This window comes from Pteropus alecto, unplaced genomic scaffold, assembly GCF_000325575.1.
Source record: "Pteropus alecto unplaced genomic scaffold, ASM32557v1 scaffold94, whole genome shotgun sequence".
In the NCBI taxonomy this organism is placed as follows: Eukaryota; Metazoa; Chordata; class Mammalia; order Chiroptera; family Pteropodidae; genus Pteropus; species Pteropus alecto.
Window position 1 is genome coordinate 3,579,387 of NW_006437736.1, and position 23,202 is coordinate 3,602,588.

At 41.5% G+C, this 23,202-nt stretch overlaps 1 long non-coding RNA gene across 2 annotated transcripts in view; it reads right to left on the reverse strand.

The window, feature by feature from the left end:
• Positions 1–3,098: 3,098 nt before the first annotated feature.
• Positions 3,099–23,202, reverse strand: part of LOC112481877 — a 52,918-nt gene continuing 32,814 nt past the window's right edge. The window contains exons 2-4 of one of the 2 annotated variants that reach the window (XR_003047070.1): positions 8,878–9,022; positions 4,807–4,903; positions 3,099–3,766 (exon numbers count right to left, since the gene is read on the reverse strand). This is a non-coding gene — a long non-coding RNA (uncharacterized LOC112481877). The remainder of the gene's footprint in view (positions 3,767–4,806; positions 4,904–8,877; positions 9,023–23,202) is intronic. The other variant, XR_003047071.1, reaches the window with a different exon arrangement.

The window sequence follows — 23,202 nt, forward strand, 5'->3', positions numbered from 1 at the left end:
CCAAAGTAATGCTGCAAACTTTCAGAGGAGGAAGCTTTGATTCTGTCCCCTCTTTGTTCCCATTGTCCTTACCCCGGTAAAATCATTCACTGCCTCCTGTTGGGACTGTTCCAAAGAGCCCCCAACCTGGTCTCCCCAGTGCTAGCCTCGTCTTTTCATCCAGACATACTTTTACTCGGCTGCCTGGCTCATTTTTATAAACCAACTCCCCATCACCATCAGAAAGAATCAATGCTGGTCTCTGTCCAATCTCATTTGCTGCCATCTGCCCTGGTTACCTGCCTCCACACTCTTCTTAAACACATTGTGTGTCTTCATTTATGCTGTTTCTTCTGTATCAAATGTATTCCCCGCCTCCCCCATTGGACTCCTATGCATTCTTCAATGCCCATCTCGAATATCACCACTTTAGTAAGAACTACCATTCTCCTAGTGTCCTGCCCTGTAGAACTAACTTCTTTGCTCTACTTCTTTAAATGTATCTCCACTACAGCTTTTATTGATAATTATTAGCTATAATCAATGTCATCAGCAGCACCTACAGCAGCCTTCTGCTCTTTTCTCTTGGTAATAGAGTAGTAGTTAATAGTGTGGGCCTGAGGTCATAAAGAGCTCTATTCGTGTACCGGTGGCTGGCTGTGTGGTTTTTTACATAAGTTTTTAATCTCTGAGTTTCCATCTATTAATTCTTTATGTGGGGAAGATCATATGCCTCATAATCTCATAGGGTTTTAGCTAGAAGAAACAATGCATATAAGTAATTAGCACAGTGCCTGGTATACAGAATGGCTCTGATAAATACCGGCTACTATTATCTACTCCTAGTCTTTTAACTAAAAAATAAAAGAGAGATCACATTGTGTATATTGATTTATAAACTACTTTTTTCATTAAAATATATCACTTTTCTTCGGTGGTCTTTTTTATATTTTTCAACTTTTTATTTTATTTAAACAGAAAAGTTGATGGAAAAAATAAACACCCCATTCACCCCCGACCCAGATTCCCCATTTCTAACATGTGCTTTCTCTATCTTTCTGTAAAAGAGGTCTGTGTGTGTGTGTGATATATATGTTCTTTTTTTCCTGAACCATTTGAAAGTAAGTCGCAAAGATCACGATACTTTAGCATGTATCGTACATTCCCCTACGAGGAGCTGTAAGACCATTGTCATGCCCAAGAAATAACATTGATATGATAACATTATCTAAAATATAATTCATATTTCAATTGTCCCCAAAATGCCCTTTATAGTGACTTTTCCTTATATTATCCGATGACCACGTAGAATTCTACGGAACAGATGTCCAATAATTTGCTCAATGAATCTATTATTGCTGGACATTTAGATTCTTCCAGCATTGCAGGATTGTACACAGCTCTAAAAAAAAAAAAAAAAATCTTTACAGCTATGTCTTTATGCATTTGACTTCTTATTTCCTTGGGGAAAATTCCTATAATGGAATTTGGTCCAAGGCAATGCAGCATTCTAAAAGCCTGATGCATGAGGCTAAATTGCTCTCCAAGTACACTGTATCAATTATACCCACCAGCAGGGTACAAGGGTGCCTGCCTCCATTCTTTTGACATCATTGCTATTATTATTTTCATATTTTCAATTTAATGAGAGAATTAATAATAAGTAACACTTATATACCATTCCATACTATTTCCAAGTGTATAATATGTATCAACTTCCTTACCCCTTACAACACCCTATAACCTCCATTTTACAGATGAGAAAATGGAGGCAAGGAGTGTTTTGGCAGCGTGTCCAAGGTCATACAATTAAGGAGCAATAACCCCAGCAGCTGGACTCTATAGAGATTGTGCCATTATCTATGTTATATTATTATCTCTTAATATGGTGTCTAACATTTATTTGATCGCCCCTGAGGCTGAATTTTGTTTACGTATTTGTCTTTTATATCTTTGCTTGTAGGAATTCCCTATTTACATTATTTTCGTCTGGTGGCGGGGGGAGGAGGTAGATCCTAAGATGTTTGTCTTTTCCTTAATTATTTTTAAGAATTACTGATTGAATAAAAATAATCTTTCCGTGTCATACATATTACGGATAATTCTCCGTGGCTTGCCATTTCCCTCATTTAAATTTATTTATTTATTTATTCATTCATTCGTTTGTTTGTTTGTTTATTTAGCTAGCTAGCTAGCTAGCTAGCTAGCTACCTAGCATGCGATTTCTGTTTTCACATAGTTAAATTTATTAATTCTTCTATTTAATGTTGGTAGGATAGAGAGGCCTGCTCTTTCAAGACGATAAATATCTTCCTCTATTTTCTTTTCCGCCTTCACATTTTACTTGTAAATCTTCAATCCATCTCATTTCTCTGCACCTTTGCCAACATCAGTGCTGCCTTATTTCTAAACCAGACTCCAAATGCCTTCCCAGGGTGGAAAAGGGACATCGTTTGCTAAGACGTGTGTCCCAGGACATTTACTACTTACTTCCTTAAATCGGGAAATGTCATGCAAATTCCTGAGGTGCGGGGCCCCAGAGATGAAACGGGGTTGCCGTTTCCATCTGTTTCGTAGACGAGATGCCCCTTTTTCTCCTTGCTTTTCATCAAAAAGACGAAACACTTGATCCACATTAGACAATTAAGACAAAAGCCCTGCTTCCCCTGGCTTCTGTGAAGCGGGCTGTTGTAGGAGAGGGAAAAGCATGCCAAGAATTCATGTCAATTTGAAAGATCTTTTCAGGGCTTTATTTGTTCCAAGAGTTTTTTAAACGTTTTAAATACAGTTGGATGAAATACTTCAGGCACTGTTTCAATACCGATTATGTCTCCTCTCTTTGAGGACAATGCTTTGCTTCAATACACATTACTGTTTTCAGCAAAGGTTTGATTTTAACATTAGCCGATCCCATTCTTTTTCTCCTTTGCTCTTTGCCCAAACATTGTGGCTGAAGCCATTACTCACAATATGAAACAATTAGTGGATTCCAAATATACTTCAGGAGAAATACAGCAGCCCCATCGCCCGAGCAACAGTTTGGTGCTTGCAAGGCCTTACAACCCTACAACACAGTCATCAGTCAACGTTTGCTAAGTAAATTAGTGAAAGTGTGCATGGGGTTCAGGAAAAGGAGAATGGCTATTAAGCCTATAATGAACAAAGTGGGACATACTCTAAAATTTTTGCAGGGGAGCTTAAGCCTTTAAAATGACAACTTTAATTCATTTACTCATTTAGCTAATAGAGAATTTTCCAGTATGTGTTCCATAAAACATTAACCCTATGAAATGCAGAGGGGAAAAAAAAGTTTAAAAGTTAGAGACCCATTCTTCCTCTCTTAGAGTTTCATGATGAACATTTGCATATTAAAGCCTCTGTCTATTTCTGCAGCTTAGAAGCCTGTTTAAATTAATTTAAACTCTATAAGGATAGAAATCAGGTCTATTGTGCTCACTAATGTGTCCTAAGTGCTTCATATAGTGCTATTAGATATTTATTGAATAAATGAATGTTATAGTTATCTGTGGTTGATAAAGAATTACCCTCAAACTTAGTGGTTTACAAGAACAAACATTTTTTATATCACGATTTCTGTGGATCAGGAATCTGGTAGGGGAGTCCTCAGCTCAGGGTCTCACAGGCTATAATCGAGGTGTCAGCTAGGGCGCAGTCATCTCAAGATCACTTATAACCGTTGGTAAACCTCAAGTACTCACTGGCTATTGGCTAGAGGCTTCAGTTCCTCGTCGCATGAGCAGCTCACAGCATGACAGCTGGCTTCCCTCTGAACAGAAGGGTAAGAGAAGGTACTGAAAATGGAAGCCACGATCTTTTTGTAACCTAATAACCTGTCTTTCTGTTTGTTATCTGTGAATCAATAAATGCAACCCACACCCAGGAAGGAGGCAGGGGTTTACCCAAGGGTGTGCCTACCAGTAGAGAGGTTCATTGACTAGCTCCCAGGCTGGCTACCACAAAGAATGACTGAATGAACACAGCATTTTCTATTTTATTTGACTTCCTAACATTTTTTTTTTTAAGTAATAGCATTTTCATTTGAAAAAAACACTTGGGGAAGCATGTAGAACTAATATGTATTGAGTGCTAGGTCCTAGGGCATAAGACTAAATAAGATACAATTCCTTTGTTAATTTATTCTTAAAAAAAAAAATGTTTTGAGTATCTAACACTGTCTCCTTAAAGAGCTTAGAATTTAGCCCATATCTTAGAATCCTTTTTAGAATGCATCACCTTGGGAAAAGCAGGTTTTATTGATCAGCAGTATAGATTCCAACCGAAAAAGATGGAGACATATGTCATGTTTGTGGCCTTTTGACTGACTACCTCCGTCATGTACCTCCTTGATGATAAGCACTGAACATGACCTGACCTTGGCTGGTTGGATGATTCTACCAGGATTTTGAATATTAAATGAGTCACACAAAACGCAGAGCTAGTTAGCAAGTATTTGTGGTGGAAGTGGTATTGGAACTTGCAGAATCATCAAAGCTGATCACAAATACAAAAATTCTTTTTCTGGGCACTTAATGGAATTGCACTTTCCCACCCCCTAAGAAATTAGGTATGGTCATGGACTTTGCTTTGGTCAATGAAACAGAGGGGAAGTAGCTTGTGTCACATCAGAAAAGAACTTTATGAGCTGGTTAAATTGGTTAGCTCCAGTTGTCCTCATGCCCTTCCCTTTTCCAGATTCTGGGATCGTGGAAGCATAAGGCCTCCATTGGCCTGGAACCTTAAGTGACTCTGATGAGCAGAGTCACCCTGCCCACCATTGTTGAAATATAATGGGAGTGAGAAATGTACCTTTGTCATTTAAGCCATTGAGATGTTGGAGTTGTTTGTCACTGCAGTACAATCTAGCTGATACAGTAGTGCAGCGGTAAACATCAGCATTCAGTTTCTAGAAATGATAGATTGAGCATTCAGTAGTGGTAGTGACAGTGGTAGCGGCTCAAGTAGCCATGAATTTGGCTGTATTTTTTTTTTTTTAATCTAAACTCTCTTTATTCTTGCCTATGTTATAAAGCTGGTTCTATGAGCTACATCCTTCCAATAAAGTCCTTTCCTGCATAAATCACTCAGGACAGGTTTCTGTTGCTGGCAGCCAAAAACCTTGCCTAATACTAATTCTGTTTCATCCAACAGGAATTTATTGAGCCCAGTGTGCCCATCACTGTCTTAATTATAGGCAAGATTAAGATTGGAACTCAGTAATGAATAAGGCATACTTCCTAATCTCAAGTAATTTATAATCTCATTAAACAAATAATATGCATATGAATGAAACATCGAGAAATTTAAAATAGGCCACATGACACGGAAGGCACATGGGTGGGTTCCTCACTTAGAAACTTTCAGAAGAAAGACACAGATTAAACGAGATAGGGCATGTGCATTTTAATTCTTTGTACTACCCTTCACTTACCAAAATTTAAGTTTTGATTTGAGCAGTGTTCTCTCACACAAGAAATACGATTATTACAAAAGTGCCCGACACACAGTAAGCAGTAAGTATATATTTGTCGAATGACTTAATGAGTGAATGGGATCAGGGGCACATAGGCTTTAGAATTAGCAACCTAGGATTAGAATCTTACTTCTACCATTTAGTAGCTCTGTGCTGCTGCACAAGAGCCTTGAAAGGGAGATGCTACTATTGGTTTGCCAAGATCGTTGGCAGAATGGAATATATAAGATGGCATATAAGAAGCATGTAATAAATGGAATCTAAGCATTTAGACAAACCACATGCATATATGTACCTATGTGTGTGTGTGTGGGCATGCACTCCCCAGAATTCATTTCACTTAATTTATTAATTCATATAGTTCCTGAGCATCAACCATGTGCTGCACATTACCGCTCAGGACTGAGAAGCAATGGTGAGCATGACATAAACCTTATGATAAGTGGGGTGACAAGGGAATTTCAGGGAGCTGTGAAACTATACTACAGGGAAAGTTTAGACTGGCCTCTTGTAAAAATCAGCAATTTTGTCTTTTGCACTTTTCCAAAGTCCTGGGAGTTCTCCCAAATTCCACCCTCTGTACTTCTGCCAGCTGAGAAAAAAAAAAAAATCAAAGTCCATATGTGGCAGATGCTGTAAGTCACCTCTCTGATATCCATTTCTCCTTTCTCCTTACTATAAGAACCTTAATTTTCTTCAGGATAGTAATGTGACCTGTATAAGAACCATATTTCCTAACTTATGCAGCTGGCAGTGGCTGCGGGGCTTAGTTCTATAAGCAGAAGTGTGCTAGACATTTCTGGAAAAGATTTGCTTTTTTGATTAGGTGTCACCTCCTCCTCCCAGTCACTTCCTTCTTTTACCAGCCTGGAACATGAAAGGGAGGCCAGAGGTGGAGTGAACATCCTGTGCTCATGAGGACACTATTGGGTAAAGAAAGCCACTCACCAAAGATGAGGCAGAGAGGCGAGCTGCAGGAGCCAAGAGGCCCTGATGACACTGTGAAGCCACCTTACCAGCCTGAATAAGCCACTCTTGTTTGGGTCTTCTGTTGTGCAACAAAATTCTGAGCCTTTAATGTTATATGTATCCATCCAATAAACATTTATTGAGCACCTACTATGTGTGAGGCACTACTTTAAGGAGCTCGCTTTCAGAGTTGAGGGTATAAACAAGGTAAGTAGTAAAATACACATTATGTTAGTGAAAAGTGCTGAGGAGAAAAACGGTGGAAGGAGGTAGAGGCTGTCGGGGAGGGCGGGGGGCACAGTTTGCAGAACCCTAATGTAGGGCCTTACACATCAGTGTAAAGGCTTTGGCTTCTACTAGAAGCAACTGACCAGCTATTGGTAGGAACTGAGCACAGGAGTGACATGCTCTGAATTGCTTCTTAACGGGATCGCTCTGACTGTTGGGTAGAGATTAAAAAAGGGAAATTAGGGGCAAGACTGAAAGCAGGAAGACCAGTTAAGAGACAACTTCAGTAATCCAGGCTCTTGCCACATGAAATAGTTCCTTGGTTTCCAATGGTACTCAAATAATTTGTTCAACTTGTCATGCCTCATGCATAATTAATGACACCTACCTCCCCTCCAAAGGGGAGGACCCCAAGTGCTTGCAACCTGATTTGCCAAGCAGAACATGAAGAACTTTTTATCTAATTGAAACAGTGGGGGAGATTTTAAACAGGCAACATGCAATTAGCCAAATTAGAATAGACACAGGACGCCAAAGCTCACACCCCCATAAAAATCAAAGACAAAAGCAGCCCAGCTCTGAGCTCAGGTGATCTGCAGAGAAGGCCTGGGACAAGAGCATTTATTTACAGCAAGCTCATCACAAATATCAAGATTTGGATAGCACTCATGGAGTGGCTGTTTGCCTTCCTTCTACTGCATACACTATGCTGGCCCTGGGGTCAGGAAAGGCGCCTGATAAAGATCAGCCATGTCTGATTCAGGTCTGGCTGAGATGGACATGCTCAGTGACCATCTGTTGGTATAAGAGCTGTGTCGAGAGGCAGGCAGGTAGCGAGGTTGGCAGACACTATTCTTGCCTCCCCATTGCCATCCTTCCCTTCCTTCCAAGAAGAATCCTCACCTTTGTTCTGCCAGCTCTGAGTGGTCAAGTTCCTAGGTCGCCTGGGCCCTTCCCTGTCCCAGGGATGAATCTCCATTGGTCTATGCCAACCATAGGGTTCTCATTCTCCTTGCTAAAGAGAGTGGCCATAAGAACGTGTCTCTGAGATCTCCTACTGCAAGGAGTGTAACTGGACATCAGTCCATCTGCTGTGCTCAAAAAATCCATAACTGCTTTGGCGAAGACTCGTGTTTCCCATAGGCTGCTCCCAGCCACTGATAGAGTGTGGCAGGGAAACCAAGACAGGCTGACTCCTGGGAGACTCGGCACTGCTTCAACAGGTGACTAGTTCTCACCAAAGGCCTGGCTGAACTTTGCTTAGACTACACTGCAGTGCAAGATGTTTTCACCCAACCTTCCTTCCTCTCTCTCTCCTTCACTCAGAGTCAGACCACCTGTGCAGCTGTCTGCCAGCTCTCCCTATCTCCTCCCACTCCCTCCCATTTTCTCGCATGGGCATTTCTCTTAATAAATCTCTAGTATGTTTAACTCAGTCTTGGCATCTGCTTTTTAGAGAACATGAACCAACACGCCAAGTAACAAATAAAGCACGGCATGTGATACAGTTTTGGCCAATAAGATGCCATGGGAAGTCTGAGGTGGAGCTAGGAGAGACTTCCAGGAAGCTCTTCTTTGTTCTTAGAAAAGGGACCCACAGTAAGACAATTCTTTTTTCCACTTTAGGAGCAGGGGTGGATCCAGATTTTGTGAGTCCTAAAGTATATATAATTTAAAGCACCTTCTTTAAGTAAAAGAGTACACATAGATCTTAGTTTTGAAATTTTCACAAAAGTATATGGCCACTGAAGTGCATTGTCAGGTCTTGAAGGGGCCTGTGAAAGTGAGGGACTCTGAAGCTTAAGCTTCATTAGTTCCTTGGAAATCTGCATCTGCTCTTGATATTGTCATTGTCCTGTGATAACTGAAGCTAAGGCAGCCATCCTGGGACCATGAGGCCAACCCAAGAAGATAAACTAATAAATTCATAAATGTCTTTATTCCTTAAGCCAAATGTAGTTGGGTTTTCTTTTATTTGCAGCCCAAAGTATTTTGACCAATACAGACTTATTTCTGAAAAAGTTTCTTCTGCCAACCATATCCCCCATTATGCACTGAATGAGGAAGAGTGATCTGGAATAAGACAAAAAAAGAGGGGTACGGTGGCAACTGCAAAGCAGTTGGGTTTGCACAGCTGATGTTGCCTTAGAAAATCCAGGACTTCTAAGAAGACAGGGTGAATGAATAATTGAATTAGAGAATTCACTTACCTCCAGAAAAAATGGTGAGGGTCCTGAAGAAGAGGAAAATGATCTAGACTCTGGTCGTGATATGGAGTGGGGGTGAGTTGGTAGAGAGACAACGGGATGATATTTAATCGCATCATATCTTCATTAGGCTGTCCCAGATGTATCACTGTGAAACATAACAATGAGAACCTCTCAGGGGGCAAAGTGTTAGCATCGACCCGCAGGGCTTCACAAGCACACATAAAATCCTTCTACCTCAGCCAACAATATTTTAACCAAAAAACTGGTATCTTTGAGGCTGTTAGCTAATAATAGCCTATGACCTGTATGGAACCCTGGCTTCATGTCAAGTACTGTGCCAGCACTTTACATACAGGGCGTCATTTAATCCTCATAGCAAATTTATGATAGAAGAACTATTATCCCCATTTACAAATGAAGAAAGATTGAGGCTCAGAAAAGTTGAGAAACTTGCCCAAAGGCACAGTCATGAAATGATGGAAGCAGAATTAAATCCCAAGAGTTTAAATCCAGCATTAGTTTTTCTTGCCTCATTTTCCTCTTCTTCGAGACCTTCACAATTTCCCCAAAATTGTGGACCAGTCTCTGTTTCAAATACTCTATGCTGCCATTGTAGTGCAAAATCCGCCATAGACAATACATAAGTGAATGAGTGTAACTGTGTTCCAATAAAACTTTATTTGCAAAAACAGGCTGTGGACCTGTGAGCCATAGTTTGCTGACCCCTGCACTAGGTTATCACCGACTTGCTTCTCTTATCGGCACTTTCATCCCTTGTACCACAATGCCCATTCCTGGTGACACACAGAGTCCAGATGACTCCAGTTTAGTAGTGACAGAACATACAGTTTACCTTGAAGTATTGAAGCTTCAGCTACCTAGGCTCACTTGTATAGGCTTCTTCTATGGCCCCGGGTGGGCCCTTGGCAGTAAGATTGTGTGTGTGTGTGTGTGTGTGTGTGTGTGTGTGTGTGTGTGTGTAATTATATGTATAATTGCATATATAATTGCATAAGGAAGATATTTTAATAATACTTCCTCATCCAACTACTTTCACTCAGTCGGGTGGCATCAAAATGGTCACAGGTATTTTGGGGCTCTGACTTAAACCATTTAGTTTGGATCTGATGAGATGATTATGTAGTTCACAGTAAGTTATGTGTATGGTTACACTATTGCCTACTGCCTAGTGTGGGAATGGCTTCCAGAATACTCCTATGACTCACCATGACACTCATCCATCATTATAACCCAAAGGGATAGGGCTAGAGATCGCTCAGTGCTGTGAAAGTGTCCTACAGAGCCTGGCACTAACAGGAAGTGGGGGTGGAAGAGAAACAAGGCTTGAAATGTAGGAAAGCAAAAACCCACCCTTGGAAAATTCCTTTAAGCATCAGACATGTCAATTTCTAAGTGGGAGACTGGGTTCTCATCCACACCTAATTAAAACAGAATTTCTCTCTTCTCAGAAAACACTTGATAATGCAGCGTACGTGATTGTGGACTCAATGCACATTTTCATGGGGACTGCACAAAATAGTAAGGCACTTAATGAATGTTGGCCATTTTATTTCATTTTCTCTTCACTGTTTATAAAAATGAATGGAAAATAGAAAATTGATGACATTGATATTAGCACTAAGAAATATAGCTCTCAGAAATGTAACACTATTAAGAACCAAGAGGGAGAATATGGAGCAGACGAATCAATAAATTTTTAGCTTCAATTTGGCATTTACTGATATAAGCTGGCCAACCATATTTATTTGTCAAGACAAAGAATAAAATAAAAGAACATGCACATATCATCAAAGATGATGCAGAAATGGGAATTCTATAGTGTTCGTGAACTGGGAAAATGCCTCTCTTCCTTCATCTTTTGTAACACTTGACTTACAGACACATTGTCAATAGCTCATTTGTATAAAAGTCGGGCACAGGCTAAAGACACTTGATATCCCTAAGCTTCAGTTTCTTGATCTGTAAAATGGGGATAATAATTATTGTGAGTCTTCTGTCAGAAAAAGTTTGTGAAAGTGCCTCAGAGGGGAAATAGTTCAGATGGAGCATTTGGATGGTGTAGCTCCTTCCGGCATGAACTCTGGAGTCTTAGGATCTTGGATTCACATCCCGGCTTTGCTACTTATTACCTGTCAGCGCTTGCACAAGACATTTCACTTCTCTGAGCCTCAGTTTCCTTATGTGAAGGATGGGTTTAATGATTATACCCACTCCATAAGATCATTAGATACTCAAATGAGAAAACACTTTGTAGATGTTAAATACTCTCTCTGCAACTTTTAGTTGTGATCATCGACATTTTCATGTATGGAGAACAGAGAATAAAAGTGAAAAGGATATAGAAGAACTTTTACAGAGTTTGGTGTCGAGAGTCTGTTCTGGTTAGTAAGTTGAATCTGTGGTACGGAAGAACCAAAAGACAATGGTCTTATCTAGGCATAACATGTTTTGGTGGTAAACCACTTTTCAGGTGATAAATTAAAAAGGACAACCGGAAGCTAAGGAATTGTCATGCTAGTATTACCAGAGGCCCAGAGGTGGCCTCCCTAAGCTGGCATTCTCCACGCAGCACGGGGAGGCGTTGCCCAGGGGTCCTCCACTCAGCAGATGAGAACGATCAGGGTGTCCTGCCTGTTAGACATGGTCCTGAGGCCAACGGTGGCCAATTCAGGTGAGGATCACTCTCACTGGTCACGCAGCAGGTGAGGGTAGTTCCTCCTCCTGTGCTGATTCCAGCTCCTGCTTCCTCGGAGGCCCTGCTTCATCAATTCCTCTCTCTTGCCTCTTAAAGCCCTGCCTCTTCCTGAATCCTCCTAAGAATACATATGTGCTCAAGCCCCCCATTCCAAAATCATCTCTCTTCCCTGCCATGCTCTCCCTCCTCTTTTCTTTGCTATTATATTCCTTCAGAGAGTTGTCTACACTTCCCACTTCTTCCTAACTCTCTGCTTATGCCTTCCCTTCTCAGAAGCATTCGATTCCACTTGTTTCTTGATCAACAACCAACAGCTTAAAAAATCCCAGAGGTTTTGTATCCTTAATATCTCCCACCTGCATCATCTCCTTGTTGTTTTGATGGCTGTGACCTTGGTTTGGACACTAATTACTTTTGATTTAGATAACTGCAGTGATCTCTGGACTCTCTCTTTACTAATCTACATGCATATCCTTTCTGGACTCTTCACTCTGAATCGCAACTCTGAGCCTGGCCTTCTCCTGCTCAAAATCTGTCACTGGCTTTCACAGAAATTGTTTAAACTCTCTATATCACTTCTTGCCTTGGTCTCATCCAGCTTTCTGATTTTATTTCCCACTACTCTTATTCTCGAATCCTATGCTCCTATCAACCTTAATTATTCTTTCTTTCTTGTACCTGGTGAGTACTTTAATACTGCCACGCAGTTTCTCATGCTGTCACCCCTTCCGAGCAGTCCATCCCTTCAATTTCTACACACATAAATCATACCAAATCTTCAAAGCCCAGCATAAGTATTTCCTCCTTCATGAATGCTATTTTATCTTCTCTGGAGAAATAAATCGTTCCCTTCTCCTTCTCTAGAAATGCATACATCTGTACCTGTTACTATAGTTTTTATAGCTATTATATCTCTCTTATTGAATTGAGGACTTCTCGAGAATACAATTCATATATAGTGCATCACACATAGCAACTTTCCAATTAGCATTTCTCGACCAAATAAATGAGTATATTTCAAAATATCATTGGCATGAAAAAAATTTTAGCTGTAAGCCAAAATCACCAAGAATTTTACCATATATTAAAGTCATGTTTATCATACTCATTAACCTAGGGGTTGCAAACTCAAATACAGGGGTCAGGTGAGTAGTGTAAATGGTCAAATGGGCTGGGTAAGTATGGTGGCAAGTGTTATAGTGTCTGCCACATCTAACAGAGGCAGTTGCTACTCAGCAGCCAGTTGTTGCCAGTTGGAAATGTGGGCCCAGCATGACTAGGTCATTTGATAGTTAGAGAGATACTAGAAATATGAATATTTATGTGAAATCTTCCAGCTTATAAAAGTTGGCAACTAGCTCAGTATTTAACAATCAGGCTGCCAATTTGCAGATTTGGGTTGGAGAACATTGTACTCTGTTTAAGTGAAAATGCTAGTTAATTGACATACCAGATACACTATATCCAGTCAAGGATGATTGACTCTCCGAGAATTAGAGCATCCTGCAGTGCACTTAAGGCTGGCTGCACAGCTGATTCGGAGGCACTGGGTGGCTTTGCCATGTCCTGGCTTCTCATTTCTAGCATCAGTCGTTACCAGGGAAAACAAAGAAGAGATTTCTGGAACTGGAACCTTCTGCTTGTCTGTATTCTGAAGATGACTGCTTTGTTTTTTTTTCTGACTGCAATTATTTCCAAGCCTATTCTCATTTCCCCTCAGTCTTCTGCACTCTGCTGGCCTTTGGGCAGATGTCAGAGAACCCCAAGGCCGGGTATCCCAACTCCTCAAATTTGTATAACCTCAGTGGTTTGGCAGGGCCCAAACTCAAGGAACTGGGGGCCAGATAGGAAACCACTACACTCCCCCAAAGCCCCAGATCATCTGTTTAGTACCATTTTATAGGAATTATTAATAATCTTGGTGATAACAATAACTGTATTGAGCCCCTAAACTAGGCATTTCGCAAGCTTGTTGAATTCTCACAATAATTCTGCAAAGTAGATAATTGTCTTAATCAGGATAAGTTAACAACTATAATAAGGCAACTCTAAAATTCTAGTAGTTGAACACAATGAAAGTCTGTTGCTTGCTCATCTCACAATCTAATGTGATTTGAATTAGGAGAGTGAACTCTGCTCTACACAGTCACTCAGAAACCCAGGATGCTTCTACCTCATGGCTGGACCTTCTTCTGGGATCTCAGGATTCTCGATTCAGCTGGAATATGAGGAAGATAACAAGGATTGCAGATGGGAGATTTTTACCAAACGGTCCTGAAAGGGGCTCACGTAATTTCTACTTCTGTTCTATGGAACAGAACTCAGTCATGTGGCCATCTCTAACTGCAAATATAGTCAGGCAGGAAGAAGAGGAGAATCAGATATTTGTGTGCTCTAGCAGCCTCTGCCAAAGGTCATTCCCATATCCCGGAGGAAGAAAATGAGACTCAGGGAAGTCACATCACTTGCCTAAGTTTACAGACCACTAAGTGTTAGGGCTGGACCTCCAAGCTAAGCTGATCTAGCACTGATGTCCACTTTTTGTCATGATTCCATTTGGTCCTTTTTGCATCTTCCAGTCCATCTTGTACTGCCAACATTAATGAGACCAGTTGCATGTGGAGAATATTTTATTGGCCTATCCCTGTGAGACTTTGCCTAAAGTGGCTCTCAATTCTTAAATCTTTGGATTACCCTAAAGAGGCACTATCTGCTTTCCCCCTAGAATAGAAAAATGAAAGGATCAGGCCACAGCGATATGCACCTCACCTATCCATCAAGGTTTACCTGGGGCACTCTGAGACTAATGGCATGCCACTGCACATTGTTGGTTAGTTGTGTTTACTTCCCTCACCCCCCAGTAGCTTGAGAGCATATTGAATCTCATGTTCCTGACGCTCCAGAGCCCCACCATGGACCTGTGCACATCATCGGTACCTATTCGTGTATCGTGGTTGCTTAATTTCCTAGAGTGAAGGTGGCTTACAGGGTCCATACAGACGTGCCAGTGTTGACCATAAGAGGGACTTCGAATGTATAATTAGCTATAGAAAGGAAACAGTGTTACTCTTTCCAGAACTACATTCTCACTAAAGACAAAAACAAAAAAGCGAAAACCAAACAAACAAAAAACAACTTGGCTAAGTCCTCCTGTTGCGCACTACTCCAGTGCTCTGGATTCTCACGTACTTCCTTCACGACACTCATCACAATTACAATTTAGATTTGCTTGTATAATGACAAGTTTAATGTCTTCCTCCTTCTCTGGACTATAAACTCTGTGAGGGCAGAGATCATGTCTTTTTCATTCGCCACTTGTATCTATCAGCTAACACTAAACGATTAAGGATGCCCAAACCCAGAAACTTACAACAATTATTTATTCTCTCTTACATATCTATCTACAGGCCGGCTGGGGCTTGACTGATCTAGACTAGTCAACATTGAATTTGTTTCCAAGCTGACAGTGCTTCTTATTCTTCAGACCCACTGGCATGTTTTTCTCATGGCAATGACAGAAGCACAGGAGGCAGTGAAAGCAAACAAAATCTCTGAAGGCCTACTCTTTGAACTGGCACAGAGTCACTTCCATCCACCCTCTATTGGCTAAAGAGCTACGTGGCCAAGCCCGACTTCAGTGGGGTGGGAAAATGCTCTCCACCTCTAGTAGGAGCAACTGCAAAGTCACACAGCATAGGGCGCTGGTACAGGGGTGGGTGAAGAAATGGAAGCCATCATGCAATGTATTGCATGGCCACGTCTGCAGTCGCCAGCCCACTGCATTGTACATCAGAGATGCGAAATAAGTACTGTTTGAATACATGTATATGGTATTCTTAGTAAATTAATCTCTCTGGGTTGGAAAAAAAAAAAAACGCTGGTTGGTGAGGATTAACTAATGTGGCAGGATAATATATTAAGAGATTAGTTTGTGTTTGTTCTTCCTAAATCTTTCCCTCCCTGCAGTTCGAGCTGGGGGCTGGGTGGACTCTGTGTGCCTGCTTACTGGGCGGAAGAGATACAACGACCTGGAGCCCAGAGCTCTTCTGATCTTTTGTTTAAGTCTTAGCCATTTGATGAGAAAATGTCAGTCTCCTCAAAAAGGGAAGGGAGGCTAGAGAGACTTGAGAGGAAGACTTGCATAGCCAGGAAGGGGGATACTGATGTAAGAGCTTCAGAGAGGATGGCTGTCCCCTGTGCCTGAAGCGTGAAACACTGATTCCATCGGAAGATCCCCAAACCTTATGAATAGCCCAGAGACAAGGACTCCTGGACGTGAACTGTCCCCTTGAACTTGGACATTGAGGACACCTGACCACTTGAGCTTCCCGGATCCTCTTAAGACCCTGGGACATAAAGGAGTCCCAAGTATGTTTTGAGATTAAATCTCCTACGTGCCAGTGGAATAAGGGTCTTATGTCATAATTAAGGTGATTTAAAGAAAATAAAGACAATGCTATTTCCTATATGTCCGAGTTAGAGAACAGTTATTCACATCCATTAAACAATGAAAATTATAGCTGGGAATTGGCAAACCAAGGCTCTTTGAAAGCTTAACGTAATAATAGTACTTAAATATTTTGAGGACATTTGTTACTATTTTCATGTGAAATCTTATAAATCCGTACAAAGGCCCACAAGAGCACTAGGGGAAAGATGCCGATAATAAAACAAAGGACCTTTCCTCCCGCTTCCCAGGGTTTAAGGGCTCTTTTGTAAAACCCACACAATCCAGATTGCGAAGTTAAATTAGCATGTTTAAATTAATGTTTAAATTATGCAGGCTCCCAGCTGTGCTGTGATGTTTGCACACTTTCTAGGAAGTGACTAATTATAATTAGTACTTAAATACAAAAGACATACCGTCATTAAAAGAAAAGGAGAAAAATAAATCTTACACGTTTAGACCTTGGCCTCCCAGCACGGGCTATTTTCATCCACTGGTGCTGGGGGTGCTAGCTGGAGGACAGGGACATGAATGGTGGTGTCCCTACTACATGTGAGAAGATGGATTTGGGTGTTTGTGGGTCAAGCGAGGATCCCAGACGCAGAACAATTCCCAAGCCTAAGAATCTGACGTCAGTTGGTCACCTCACCAGGAAGGCAGTCAGGAGCAGAAACAAGGAGCAAACCATCAGCAGCTCCGGGTTCTCTTCCTGGCTCTGTGTCTCATGCTTGGTGGAAAGTCATTTAGCTTCTCTGGGTCTCAATGTCCTGATCTGCAAAGTGGAACCAACCATGTGTGCCCTACATGTTTGATAAGGGGTGTGTGTGTGCATGCGTGTGTGTGTGTGTGTGTGTGTGTGTGTTTGCATGTGTTTTCCCCGAGGCAATAGCCACTATTTTTTGAGTGCTTACAAGGTGCCAGGCCCTGGCTGGATCCTATGGATTAGAGGGCAAAGAGGAAACACAGAACCTCCCTTCTTGTGCTCCCCAGTTAACCTACTCATTTTTATCACGGTGGTTTTCTCATTCACCTCTTTCACCATTAGGGACAGGGTCTAGGTCTTTTTCACATCTCCAGTACCTATCATTGCGTCTGCACATAGTAGACACTTGATAAATTACTCTTTAGAAGAAGTAAAGAAGAGAGACACCTTGCCTCATATTGATAGAAAATGATTTAAATATGCTAGTCTTGCCTCGTCTGCACCATAAATTCTTTGAAAATAAAAAGTGTGTCTGACAATATCTTCTAGTATTTACTACAGTGCCCAGCAATTCTGAGCACATAATTATTCCTAGTTCTCATGAATATTTATTGAGCCCCTACTTTGAGGAAGGCTTCCTAGTAGGTGCTGAGGGTACAACACTGAACAACACAGCCACCCAACTTGCCTTATGGGATTTTAGTTGGAAAGAATAGTTAGATCATTAATAAATCATCAAACCAAGAAATGCTCAACCACAAATTGTGAACAGTACAACAGCAAACCCTAGGAGCTGCCTAACACCATATCCTGCTTCTTTCTTTTGCTAACACAACCCTGATTTTGTTTGGGAAACCAAATCCCCAGTTCCAAGTCACTCACTATAATTCAGTTGAATTAGACTAAATTGTCATGATACTTCCATTTTCCTCTGTCAGTTTTAGGTTTGGGATGGACATGTGACCCAGTCCTGGCCAATGGGCTACAAGGGAGAGTCCTGGGAGCTTCTGAAAAACATTTTCCTCCCTGATAAAAGAGAAAGCTACTTGAGGGAAAAGCCCAAAAAAAAATATCCCTCCTGCTTGGGATGTAATCATGCGATGATGTGATATTTGCAGCTGCGGCAGCCATCTTGTGACATTAAGGGACACATTGTTGATACACAAATGACGGCAGAGCAGGCAGATCGAATATATCTTGGCTCCTGATGGCGTCTGTTGGAGTCTCTAAAGAAGCCAAATTATTAGCTTCCTTTTTCCCATTCTGAGTTCTGAAGAAATTGAGGAATCAGATAATGGAGGAACAGTTGAAGGAAAAAATATCATCTTGGTTACTGATAAATGCTAGGTATAGGGACATAACTTAATGGGGAATCAGTTGGGTCTGACCCTCCAAGTTAGGCAGACTTAGTGCCTACTCACGGATCATATCCACACCAGCAGTTCTAAGAGGAGCTTGAACAACTTTATCAAACAGATAAGCCATTCTTATCTGGGGATGGAGAGAACAAAGGAGAAGAAAGAGACCAGGAGTGACAGTGATTGAGGTTTCTTCACATGAAAGCAAACTTCAGCAAGGGGCACAAAGCACTCCTCCCTCCTCCCGATCACATCGCTGAGCCATTACACCGACCCTAAGATTGCCTTTAAACCTCTTATTACATGAGACTCATAAACCTCTACTATTTAGTTACTTTTAGTCAGATGTTCTGTTTGAAGCATCTTAACTGTTATAACATCCTATTCGTTCTGTTCAAAGCGTTCTAACTGGTCTAAGCACCATAAAGGAAAAGCAAAGCATGGTGAAAAGGGAAATTCCATTTTTTTTTTTTTTTTTGGACAGGTAGTCAAGGAAAAGCGTTTCTAAATTCATATCTTTTAAGCTGGTCCTGAAGGGTGAGGGAGAGAAGGCTTCACACACAAAGGGAACGGCAAATGAGGAGATTCTGTGTTATCGAAAGAAGGTCCATGTGGCTGAAGTGAACTCAATGAGAGGGAGATTCGTGAGTTATGACATCAGAGAAGGTGGGAGGCACTGAATCATAGCTTTATAGACAGGATGTGGCAGATTGGGTTCCCAGGAAACAGGAAACCAGAAGTTTTGCATGCAAGTATATTTATTAAGGAGTGCCCTGGGACCTCTCAAATGTGAGAGGAAAAGAGGGAAAAGAATCAGTATTGGTCAGAAGGACAAGGTGAACTGTGATGAGGCCCAGCAGCAGACTCGGGTAACTGCATTGGGAGCTCTGGGTATAGAATAGCCCTTCACGTCTGTACCAAGATAGGTCAAGACAACCAGAATTTCATACCCTCCAAACAGATCTGTCATTGCATATGAGCTACCTGGAGAAGGTGGCACTGCAGCTGGGATAATCCCTGAAAGGGTTCACCGCTGAGAGGGCAAATTTGCCCACATTAAGAATCACTTGTTTAGCCTCAGATATTTGAATAATTTGCTTAAAAACAAAGATGCATCCTATATGGCCCTGGCCTAATTGTTCAAGATCCTTGGGTTTCCACCAGGGGTTGGGTGGGAATTGGGCTTTAACTAATACTTAATGCTTTCCTAGATGAAGCGGGGAGTAATGATTCCAGCAAGATTTGTACACCTTGAAAACCTGTACAGGTACTAACACAAAGGCCACCTCCACTGCCTGGTCACTGGCTAATTATTTACTGACACTTAATGAGCTTTGTGAATAAATCAAGATCACAGCCACCAAGTCTTCTTATCCTCTCCCTCAACAGTTTCATTGTCTTCCTTTCCGGCATTTTCCTTGAACTTCTTGTCAAGGCTGACTCAGCCATTGTCTCCCTTCAGAATTCTCCACCCAGCTTTGGACTCTGAATCAGGCCCCAGTGCATATTTTCTGAGTTTTTATTAATAAGCATTGTGTCAACTTCTCCTGCAAAGAATTAGCCACTCATCAGCTTTTTCTTTCCTGAACAATTGCCTTTGTGACAGGAAGGAGCTCTCAGAATTGCAAGGGATGCCTGAGTGAAGATACACTTAGACAATGGCATTTAATGGGGACTTTGGGGTCTTCACAGCTCCCCTCCCTCAACTGATAACTGTTCTTCCTTTCTTTTAGGAAACCACCCCTTGATGTAGACTACCAGTCATATTCCCTGTTCTGGCCTCTGTAAACGGGACCAATAGAAGGGCCCGTTTCTTCTGGTTATAGTGATTGAATCAGTGATGAGCGTATGACCTCGGATGAACCAATCACCGTTCAGCTTCTTTCATTTTAGTAACAGAATTTGCTGAACCTGGAGCTGTTGGTGGCCTGCTATCCCACTAGAGGGAGAATAAAGCCCCCCCACACAAGGAGAGACAGAAGAACAAGAAGCAGAGAGACATAATAGCATTTGAGACCCCTTGTGTCTGATGTCACAGAGGTTAGCCCATCCATCTCCTTGATTATGCAGAGCCAAAAATTTCATATCCCTCCTCCACCCCTGGCTTTTAAATTTTTTCGTAAACTAATTTGAATTGACTTTATGTTACTTGGAAGGAAATTTTTCTGACTGATACAAATTAATTAAGGTATCTATAACATCTAGAGCAATATCAGATATTAGAACAGAAAAGGATTTTATTCCCTCATTCATGTAATCAATCATTCAATAAATATCTATCAAATGCCTACTAGTTCAAGCAAGTATAATAGCAAAATAGAAAATGAACACAAAGAATATGAGCATCATCTCATACAGAGCTCTACCCCATCTAAGTCAGCACTGGCCATTTTCTCTGCTATGTCTGTGCTGTGGGAGATAGTGAGGTTCTTTTCAGTGGCACATCCAAGCAGAGAGTAAATGGCCCTCTGGCAGGAAGAAGATACTATAGATATTTTCGAGCATTGATAGAGGGCCAAATCCAATGAGTTTTAGGATTTCTTTCAACACTGACATTCTAGGGTGGAGGTTTCCATGTCCTTTTAAACATGCTGTTGGAGAATCTTCCCAACCTAATTCTGATTCTGTCCGGTTCCAGCTTATGGAACCCGGGCATTTTACATGGCAGTATGCAGTAAGTAGGTACTTACTACATGGTGGGTAAGTGTTAGGTAGGAACTTCCTTTCTCCCTTGCTTCATGTTTCCAAGCGGAGGGACCACCATTAGAGTAACACTTCTTCCCTCTACCCCCAGAGGAGGAGGGCCTTATCTGATTAATGAATTTAAGACAAGGAGGTGAGCCTGCTCAGTTCCATCTCTTTCTGGGGGCAAGATGCTCACGAAATATTCCCATCAGCTCTAAGCAGATCTGTCCCTGCAGGAAAGGCCTACATTTTGGGAATTAAGCTCAATACTGGGAAGCGTTAGCAAGTAATTTGGCCAGATCTAAGCCATGCTTATTGTTTTATTAGCAGTAAAGCTGACATTTTTATTTCCATCTGGCTGACTCCTTGGGAATTTTCTCAACTAATTAAGAACTTGGGCAGGGAATAGGGGTGTCATTTATTAGCTCCCTAAATCCCAACAGTGGAATTATCTTACTGACCTGACTTGGTTTACCCACCTCTTCAGCCTCATTCCACGCTACTTCCTTCCCAACTTTTATCCTCCAAGAACATCAGGGTGTTGTCACTTCTTTCATACCCTTGCAATTTCATGCTTTTATGCCTTTGTTTATGTTTTCCTCACCCCCACTCTACTGCCTCATCAGCTAACAGTTATCCACTTATTTGTCCTTCATGCCTCATTGCAGGGAACACCTCATCCAGGAAGTTTTCTCCAACTGGCCCCTTCCCACTACTTCATACTCAGTTTGGGGTTCCCACATGAATAAAACTCTGAAATGAGTACACCTGCTATATTATTTTAAAATATCTATCTTTTACCACTAGATGGTGAACCTATTAATTGGGGACTCCGTGTTCTTCATCTCTGAGTCATCTCGGACTCAGGACAAGTGCAGTAAATGTATGTTAAGTCAATGCAGAAATTAGCCCATAGTGGGCAATACCCATTCCTGAGGCCAGGCTGAACTGGAAAGGGTATATACACCAGCCAGAGGTCAGGAGCAGAATCAAAGGTATAGCCAAGGAGGCAGGGCCAAGCGTTTAGTCTACAGGGCCAGGCAAGGAAAAAAATAACAAAGTCAGCAGAGGTGAAAACAGACAGGTGGAAGAAGAGGCCAAAAAAGGAATATAGTGCAGGAAATGGGTGAGAGCAAGTAATACAGATCTCAGGCTGAGGGAAAATGAGCCTGGTGCTCACCTACCACATGGTGCCAGGTACGTGGTCAAGGGAGGGGATAGGAATCCCTCAGATCACAGGCAAAGATTTGGTGACGTGAGTGCAGGGGAAAATCAGAAGACTGAGAGGAAGGAGATATGGAGCCTGGTCCCAGCTCTGCCACTAAATACACAGCCGAGCTTAAGATAAATCACTTCCTTTTCCTAGGAAAGAGTTTCCTCATCTATAAACCTGAACAGCATGTCCTACATCACTTCTCTTTCAGGTCAAACAAATTGTGATTCTTCAAATGCCCTTCTATAGTATAATTGGAGAGGATTCTTCTGTTACATAAATAATATAATATTTACACTCCATTTTATTCGTATATTCAACCAAAAGTACTTCCTCTGTTTTGATCGCAGCTCTTCTAACATCAAGATTAGACTAAATATTTTTTTGAGATTCCTTCCAGCTATGGAATATTTACTGTGCTGTCACTTTCTCCATTCATTGAACGCTTACTCTTTGTTTCTCTCTGTGCTTGGCACTGTGGTGCTCTCTGTTCTGAATGAATTTATTATCTAGTTGAAACAATAAGACGAACCCCTTAAAAGTGATTGAGAAAAAAATCCAAGCCATTGTGTAACTTAGTGCTAAATTGTATATAATAGACTATAAGGAATTGACCGATATGAGGAGGATCAGGAGGGGTTGATGATATTAGGGAAGATTTTCTAGAGGAAGTGGGCTTCCAAGAGTGAATAGGACCCAGACAGGTAAAAGGTAAAAGGAAGATAGAGATGGAAGGATGAACTGATGGATGGATAAACAGGTGGATGGATAGATGGATGGATAGAGTAGGATAGTCTTATTAAGAGGTATAGCCCAGGCAAAAGTAAAACCTAAAGATAACCCTGAATTTATACAGGGCTCCTTATGGAAACTTGCTCTGCTAGAGTAAGAAGAGGAGAAAGATAGAGGCTAATATTTGTAGTTCTGGGTCCTTGTAGCTGATATGTTTTGGTGTCTGCACTCTTACAAGCCCTCTTTCTAAGAATAATCCCCAGATAGAGCTGAAAGGGTGGGCCTAGCCAGGGCCGTGTTTATACCATATGACCAGTATCACATCCTGGTCACAGATAATTGGATCAGGGGTAAACACTGGACCTAAACTCAGTTGATCCAGTTCTTCTCCCAGAAATACAGCATTGGACACAGGGAAACTGAAGAGGTCTTTCTGTGGAAAGGCTGGAGTGCAGAAAAGTCTAGAGAAGG